This window comes from Toxorhynchites rutilus, chromosome 3, assembly GCF_029784135.1.
Source record: "Toxorhynchites rutilus septentrionalis strain SRP chromosome 3, ASM2978413v1, whole genome shotgun sequence".
Lineage (NCBI taxonomy): Eukaryota > Metazoa > Arthropoda > Insecta > Diptera > Culicidae > Toxorhynchites > Toxorhynchites rutilus.
In genome coordinates, this window is record NC_073746.1 from 47,139,674 (window position 1) to 47,148,417 (window position 8,744).

The window sequence follows — 8,744 nt, forward strand, 5'->3', positions numbered from 1 at the left end:
ATCCAATGCTGAATGCGCAAATGCTGTCCGCCAGTTGTTCGTCATGTTTGTGGCAATTAACTTTCCTGTTTCAGCTTTTTGCTCCGCTGCCTTCCAGTTGGATGCAAAAGTTAAAACAAGTCAAATTTAATTTATCTCCGACGCTCTGCGTTTACACTTCCGAATTTGCATATTCTCACACATGCAAATGAACGTTATTTCTACACATCTCAACAAATAAACTTTGACTTCCGTAGGGTTGTTTGCCGGGGCGCTGCAAACACACATCGCGTTCGGAGTGAAACCCTTCGAGCTCCGGAGCGTGTTGCTGTTGGATGTGAAAGTTTTGATTTGTTTCTGAGTTAGGATGGAGGGGACATTTGAATTCAATTTGGAAGTGATCTATGTGGTCTGTTTCATGCATTCCAACATACGTTGATTTTGAATTATAACGAACGTTGAAGGATATTGGAATGAAACTCGCGTTGAGTGTATGATTTTTTGATTGAATTTATTTGTAAGTGTAATTCAATAGCTCTTGTAAAATTAATTTTTTAGTAACTTCATTAGTTTCAGTAAACTTCATCATTTATAATTTTTGACGTATTACAAGAATACAAGTATATCAGCGTCAAATCGCCTTCAATGAACTTTATTCTTTAGTCCGCAAAATACCATTGCTAACTGGCAACGCAAATGGAACGAAGATGCATTGGGCCGGTGGTTTCAATTCCCTTCGGGCCCGAGGAAGACAACCCAGAGAGATGTATTGGCTCGGTTAGACCTCGATTACATGCCCCAAATATATTTTTTTTAGGCTATCGATCTTCGTGTGTGATTGTCCTTATGTCCTTATCCCCTCCATTTTCCTTCGCGAGCAATCGGTTCTCTTCTTACTAATAATAGAATAAATTGAAATGTAAATACATAATAGATATAAGATAAGTTTAAGAACTGAGTGTGATCAACAACTTTGTTACAATCTCCTTATATACCATCCTTTGGTATATAAGAATTTTTGGGGAATTTTAGACTGGGGAATTTAGACTGCTTCTTGGCCTGGAAACACTCGGCTACGGCACTCCTTCGCATTGCAGTATAAAAAGCGAGACCCGGAAGCTGCTTGAAGTCTTCGAGAACATAAGTTTCATCGTCCATTATGGTGCATGAACATTCTTGCAAAATCTGGGTGCTTTTTGCAGTGAAATTTTACTTATAATCACGAGTGGGCACCTTTTTCACTTTGTACGCCTTCAGTCTATGCCTCTGCTTCACTTTTTGTACGTATGATTTTGATTTTCCATCCTTTCGAGTCACATTTCTAACTGAAGGTTTGGGATGTTTCTCAATAATGGCAACCACCTTTCGGTCCATCTGTCGGGAGCATACTTTCCGATTTGTTCCGCTTCCAACCTTCCGATCCACAATTAAGTTCTGGTCAAACGAATTGCACACACTAAACACGGTACTCTTCGGCAGTTTTAGCTTTTTGGCGAGATCGCGTACCGACAGTTTTGGATTTTACTGCCGTTCGCGCAAAATGCGTTTGCGTACTTCCACTTGATTCGACGCCATTTTACCAAACTGAAGAAGAATGTAAACATGTTGGACATCGAAATAAAGAGGAGGGTTTCAACTGTCATGTTAGTGAAATATTTCATTGATTAGTAAAATATTTCATAAACTAAACTTAAAGAAAAGTGTCTGAAATTTTACGGGTTTTTTTCTCATACATACATTTATTGAATCTTCCATAATGTGGAAATAACAATAATTGGTTATACATTTAGTTCTAACATAATAAAATATTACGTTTGTTGTCAATTCTTACAGTTAAAATTTCACATGTGTGCTGGAGCACAACACTAACGTTTGATCACGTTCAAATAATTGAGGTTTTTTTCTTCAGACGTGTTACCATCGGTTGACCGAGTCGCCTTGCTAGTGGATTTGGATGATTCTTCACCTTTTCCGCATATTTCCTCCTCGTTTTATGAAGTTCTTCTTTAACCGTCGCCATCCCTAAGTCTCGATGTATGACACTATTGCGGATGTACCAAGGGGCGCCAGTAATTTGTCTTAGCAGTTTATTTTGTACTCTTTCGATGATTTCGATATTACTTGCTGAAGCTGTTTGCCATAGTTGACAGCCGTAATGCCAAATAGGTTTCAGCATGGATTTGTATATAAGTAGTTTGAACTCTAGTTTTAATTTCGACTTCCTCCCGATTAGCCAATGTATTTGTTTTGCTCGCATCTTCAATTCTGTTTTCTTCGCATCTATGTGTTTCTTCCAGGTTAGACGACGATCTAGATGTACACCAAGATATTTAATTTCATTCGATTGAGGTACTGCAGATCTATTGAACATAATTTGTGGGCATGTGTTCTTATTAAGCGTGAACGTAACGTGGACACATTTTGTTTCATTTACTTTAATTCTCCATTTTTGAAGCCACTTTTCCACGACCGTTATGTGTTCCTGGAGATCCCGTGAAGCAATAGTTCTGTTTTTGTGACAGCTGAGAATAGCTGTGTCATCTGCGAATGTTGTAGTCATTAAGTTACGCGCGGTCGGGAGATCAGCTGTGTAGATGAGATAGAGAACTGGTCCAAGAACACTGCCCTGAGGAACGCCAGCATAAATTTCTTGCTCTGGTGATAGAGTTTGGTTATACCGAACATGAAACTTTCTTCCCAGTAGATAAGAACGCATAATTTCATATACTTGTGGTAGCATATTTTTAATTTTATAGAGCAGTCCTTCGTGCCAGACTTTATCGAAAGCTTGAGCTACATCAAGAAAAAGCGCTGAGCAGTATCCGCGGCCTTCATATACTTTACGAATTTCTTCTATCAATCGGTGGACTTGTTCAATAGTGCCATGTTTTAGTCGGAATCCGAATTGATGATTCGGGATTAATCTTTCAATCTCGGGCGCTGATTTTATCAGGATAATTTTTTCGAACACTTTTGAGAAGATTGGAAGGATGCTGATAGGTCTATAAGATTCCACTTTCTGTGCGTCTTTCCCTGGCTTAGGAATCATAATGATGGTCGAAATTTTCCATGCTTGGGGGAAATATCCTTTATGGGTCATTGCGTTGAAAATTCTCGTGAGATGTTTAATTGCTAGGTCAGGTAGTTCCTTGATCATATATCCGTTGATGTGGTCGATACCGGGTGACTTTTTCACATTGATATGATTATTGATAACATGTCTCACCAGCCGATGTTTGATTTTCATTTTGTTTTGGTTTATAGCATCAGAAAATTCGAGCATTTCTTGATTAGGTCCGGATTGATTCGGAGTGAAAACTTTTTGAAGATGGTTTGCAAAAGTTGCTACTTTTTCATCGTCACTTCTGTCCCAATTACCAGAGGGCATTCTAAACGGCGGGACCTGTAACTGAGGTCGTTTTAGATTCTTAGTTGCCTTCCATAGTGAGTAATTATTATTTTGATTTGGCGATAATTCAGTTAAGTAGTTATGGAATTTTTCATCTTTCTCGTCTTGTAATAGCTTTCTTAATTTACGTTGTGCCACATTGAATTGGTTTTTAGATTCTGGCGATCGTTTGTTTTGCCAGATACGTCTTAGTCGTCGCTTTTCTGCAACTGCAGCTTTTATGTGGGAGGCAGTAATATTTTTTTTGTATTTCTGAGGCTTCATAGGTGGGGTAGCTATCTTCGCAGCGTTCTTCATGAGTACACTGAGCTGGTTAACTGCTTCCTCGATATGATGTTCGTTATCCAGAGGTAAATCGAGAGTGTTAGAGGAGATATATGTCTTAAATTTTTTCCAATTCGTTGAAAAGTTAGTGAGATTAGATGACGTCTGCTTCACTTCCTTTTCTATGAAGTATTCCAGGAGTATTGGTGAGTGATCAGATGATAAGTCCAGAAGAAGCTTCGATCGAATTCGTTTACTATTAATATTTTTTGTGACAGCGAAATCTAGCAGGTCCGGAAGTCGTGCGAGGTCCTCTGGCCAGTGTGTCGGTTCACCGCATGATGCAATGTCATAGCCAGAGTCAGTGATAACGTTGTATAATACGCGACCACGAGTGGTAATCAGCCTTGATCCCCAAAAGGTGTGTTTTGCGTTAAAGTCACCAGCGACGATAAATCGGTGCCCTTGGAGTGAGAAGAAGTCTTTCAGTTCCTCTTCCGAAGGGTGGTGGTTCGGTGAAGAGTAGAGTGCTGTTAGTACTATTTTCTCAGATTTATTCTCGATGCACACAGCCGCTGCTTGGATATTTAGAGTACTGTGACGGTGCCATAAATATTGTGGAATACCTCGTTTGATGAGGACCGCAGCCCCACCTCTTGCTGACCCATGCGGGTGATTTGTACCATAGAAAATTTAACGTGGACAGGCTTTAAACTCGAGTAATCGGTTTTCTACCTTATTAACAATAGAATTAAGGAAATTTGTAGAGAAATATATAAAAATAAATTATATTTTTATAATTTATATATATTAGTTAAGATTTCGGCTCCTTCAAACTTATGTAACTGAGCCTGTAAAAACAAACGAATTTTTATAAAAAAATGTATACAAGATTACGAATGCTTATAACCTGAGCCTTTTTTAATAGATCGCAAAGATGTTGGCATCAATTAATAAGAAATATTTCTACGCGTCTATCTCAATGAATAACATTTTATTTCATTCGTGAGATAAACAATTGAATAATTGTGAAATGTCACACATTATCCAAACGCCTCAAGAGCCACGCTTTGATTGGTCCAATCTGTACTCCTTGAATGGTACCGACCAAAAGGAGCAACCAGAGAAACCGCGGAATACGGTTACCCCAACACTTACGATATTTGTTAATTATTACGATTTCACAAAATATTGTAATTTCATAAATTTTCAAGAATTCATATCTCCATTTTATTTTCCCTAAATGGTTCATTAATTTTTCAGCAACTTTGTCAAACATCATGCCCTCTGCATTTTTCAGACGTCCGGTGGCGACATTCATGTTCGGAACCATAATTTGAGTCCCAAACTCGAAAGTCTAATCTCTATAAGATTAGAAGTCACGAAGACTGTTTCAAAATGTTATAAATTTGAATGAAATTTACACATTATGTTATCTAATTACCTAAAATAGGTATTTCTCACTCTTATTTGAGGAGCAATGCAAGAGGTGTAAGTGACTTGATCGATTTCTCTTCTCTTTTTATTTAGTTAACAACTCAACTGCCAAAACGTTCCAATTTAAGTTTGCTATACAATCCGATAGATGAGGTTCTGACCTATCTTCCACATTTTCAAATACAGCTGGGAACCCACAATCCAATCGACCTAACAACGACCGTAACGCTGTTACCTATTCACGATGACGACGATTAGGTATCGACATCTGGATACGGCATTAGTTTGTATGAGGCAAACTATTCTCTATCATATTAGTCGGCCCGAATCAGTTTATATTTGCTAAAATTTGTATGAAATTTTTGTTTCTTGGCATAATTTTTTCTACTTAAAGTACGTTGTCATGACCCTAATTTGAATTATTTTCTATAGACGTTCAGATATTCTCAAAAAAACTTGTCATTATAATATAAAATTATCTCAAAACATAAAATATGTCGTTTTTTCACCACTTGCAGGCAATGGTGATTTTCACTTACATAGAGTACTAATTTGATTAAGGAAAAATCATGTTCATTCATAATTTTCATTTTAAAAGTGTATTCATTCCTTCTGCAAATCCATACTGTCATGCCTATTCCCCAATATCGCCAACGCGGATAGTTCGTTAGTCGAAAATACTGAATAATTAAACAAACCAAATGGCATCACTGGTGGTTCTTTTTTCCACTCCGCTAAACTGTCATCTCAAACAAAAACAAATGGATCATACAACTGGTGAGTATGAAATATATTTCGGCTTTTTAATTATTAATTATTTTATCTTGTCTTATCAGCTATGAATACATTCGACTCGTTTGCTTCCATCAATCGGTAAGTGAGAAAGATGATTTCTCCCATCACCACAGTGCGGATTTCCACTTCTATCACAGCAGCCAACAACATCCGTTTTCCTGCAGCAGTAACCTCCAACCCCTGTTGGCAATGCCGGGGGACAGCATCAACAGCAGCAGCAGCAGAATTTGACCATGGTATGGTATTGGGAAGAACTTTCCCCATTAGAGGTTCCGTGCTTCGCGCACATTCAAAAATCCTCTTCAGACACGAAAACTCAACGACAAGGAGGTATTTATCAACTTGCTCAGCTGAATTACCACCCGGAGGAACCCGAATACACTGATTCCGTTTTATAGTAAAATGAAAATAGGCGAGGTAAGCGAACGTAATCGCATGATATTTTAATGTTCGCATTTTTATCCGGATCATACAACTGGTGAGTAGGGAATTCATTTCTGCTTTTCATTTACTAATCATTTTATTTTGTTTCAGCTATGAATACATCCTCAATCAATCGGCGAGTGAGAAAGGTGATTTCCCTCATCACCACATTGCTTATTTCCACTTCTGTCACACCAGCAAACAGCATCAGCTTTCCCGCAGCAGTATCCTTTAAGTCCAGGCTGCTATTCCGGGGAACAGCATCAACAGCAACAGCAGCAGGACCTGGCCATCGATAGTATTTCGAGCAATTTTCCCCCTCGGAGATCTCGTGCTTCACGCACATTGAAGAATCCTCCTCAGCCACATATCTGTGTCATCAAGGGCAAGGAGGCATTCATCAATGTACTCAGTCGGATTTGAATCGTCAATCCAGACAACCCGGATGGACCGATTTCATTATATACCTTATTTTTAATTATACATGGATTTTTATTATTTTTTTTCAATAAATTGATTAAAATCGATCAATGTATTTCCTTTTCATTTTCAATAACAAACCAATACAAACAAGCAGCAAGCAGTGCTGGAAGCAGCGCTGCAAGCAGGTCGACGCCTTGCACATGTTGGCGAAAAAGTGGCGTCAAGTTGTTCGATGAATGCATATGAAAGGTCGATAACTCGATTGCAAGGTGGCAGCATTTGAGGTCGATTGTTGACACTTCATCGACCCGATCTTGGCAGGCAAAACGGAATGTGGGTAATTGCAGCTTACACTTTTGTCAAACATTTTACAATGCATGATCGGTCATTGATATGAAATTTCGCGAGGGAACCAACACTAGAGTTCCAAATTTATGTTTTTTATGCTAGATTTAATCGTTTCACACACCTTACTTGAAATACAAAAATTCCCCTGATTTGCATGTATTTAAAATGCCAATTTCCGCGTGATTTCCATCGAGATAATATTTGAAATTCTTATATATTGTTTGTTAGTTAGTTTCATAAAATTTATAAAATATTATTTTTTTCACTGTAACGAGTTGTTATGGAGTGCCAAATCGATTGATGCAAAACTCTCGTAAATCTATCAGGAAACGACTGAGCAATAATTGTGAGTACAAGAGGAAACTTTTATTTTATATTTATGCGTTGCTTTACGGATTATTGAGGATTGTTAATTCATCATGAAATGACTGGGCAATAAGCATTTGAAATTGGACATTTTTCACGATGCGATTGATTTTCGTTTATCAATTTGTAGCCCCAATATGTTCCGAAAGACGTAATTCTAGGTCAAAAAACCCTAACCATTTTCAGCTTACTAATTAGAGAACGAACCGTCTATGCCACAAACATGAATATGCATATCGAAATGAATGTGTTTTCCTAACACGAACTTCAAAATCAATGTGTTTGGGGAAATCGGCATTGTGAATGCATTGCAAAATGCATCCATTTTTGTACTTCTGAATGTGATAATTAATTCAATACAAACAAATGATAATTAAATCAACGGTAGTCCTACGGCAATCTTGCTATTATATCATAGATATAACCCGCCCATTTTTTTGGCTTAAAATTGAATGAACGCGTCCATTACGACAGTAACACTTCAAATCTGTCACCTTCTACATTCGATTGATAAGAGTAAATTTCTGTATAGAAATAATGATCATATCTCCACACTAAGGAATCGAAGAAATTACTTTTCCGCCAACCCCCTCCTAAGAACGACGATAGCGAATTCCCAACGTTATCCATCATCATAGTAATGACGTGATTTTATGCACTGTTGATTTTTTTTAATTTCTGCACGCTATCGCTATACATTTTGCGTTTGCTCGGAAGACTAGTGCCATTATCATCGAGGTAGAATAACCCGCTCCTGGATTTAGATTGTGTCACTCGTAACAGTACCGGAAGACGGATGTTAACTTAAAGTTTTGCGGACAAGCAATAAGACGAATAAAATACTGATGGATAGAAGTGAATTGTATGCAGAGAGAAACTGTTACACATTAATCTTTCGAAAGATTACTCTATGTTGTTGGCATTCTAAAACGGATGATAAATAGTTGAAAAATAAACAGTTTAGGCAGCAGAGATGGAAAATACCCATACCTGAAACAAATATAGGATGTCGTCCTCATCATGTGATAAATATTTATTCTCTATTGACAGCAGCTTCTCGGTTATAATCAAACAGCTCTTTGCAAAAAGGACGAAGAAATGTCGTTAGAAAAATTGTTTAGCCAAACAGCGAATTACATATGCGCGAATTTGAACGGTTCACTGATTCTGCTTCTTGAGGCACCAACTGATATTCCTTGTTGAAATAGCTAGAAACATAGACACAGACGGGAATTTTGATTGGCTGTTAGTGAACAAATATGCCGATACAGTATTTATTCACTAACAGACAATCAAAGTT

At 37.7% G+C, this 8,744-nt stretch overlaps 1 long non-coding RNA gene across 1 annotated transcript; it reads left to right on the forward strand.

Moving 5' to 3' along the window:
- Window positions 1–5,643: 5,643 nt before the first annotated feature.
- Window positions 5,644–6,779, forward strand: LOC129779868 (uncharacterized). The gene is made up of 3 exons (XR_008743790.1): window positions 5,644–5,866; window positions 5,926–6,362; window positions 6,419–6,779. It is a non-coding gene; the product is annotated as an uncharacterized LOC129779868 (long non-coding RNA).
- Window positions 6,780–8,744: the final 1,965 nt, after the last annotated feature.